The following is a 563-nucleotide window of genomic DNA, read 5'->3' as shown; positions in this document are numbered from 1 at the left end:
AAGTGCTGTCCAAATTATATCAGTCTTTTTCCTTCTCTATCTTGTTTAACCGGAGTGTTGTGCCCCTTTGCTCAAATCCTTTTCATCCTATCAAGTCTTGTATCTCTTTTCAACCGGAGTGCTATAAGAAATTGTTCTTCCTTGTTCCTCTTTTCTAACGGGGTGTTTTCAACTTCGTTCATCTCCGTTGTATTCTTTCTTTCAATTTGTTCAACTTTTCAAGGTTTCTTGGTTTCACTTGTTTGTCAAAGAAGCAACTTAGTTTTACCTCTTCTCTTTCTCTTCCGTTTTCCCTCCGGTGCCATTCTAGATCTCGGGACGAGATCCTCTCGTAGTGGTGGAGTGTTGTGACGCCCCGAGACCGATGCTCGAGAAGACTTCCTTATATTCCGGGTTTCGCCGTGTGTTTCATTTGTGCTTGCCCTTTTATTTTTGCATTGCATCATGTCATCATGCCATCATCTCATAAATTGCATCTCAACTAAATAAATCATATGGATCTTCGATCCATTTAAATCGAGGGAAGGGTGACTTATCTTTATAATATATCCTCCCGATATTAG

Source organism: Triticum urartu, chromosome 3, assembly GCF_003073215.2.
Source record: "Triticum urartu cultivar G1812 chromosome 3, Tu2.1, whole genome shotgun sequence".
Taxonomy (NCBI): Eukaryota; Viridiplantae; Streptophyta; class Magnoliopsida; order Poales; family Poaceae; genus Triticum; species Triticum urartu.
This window is presented reverse-complemented; position numbering follows the sequence as displayed.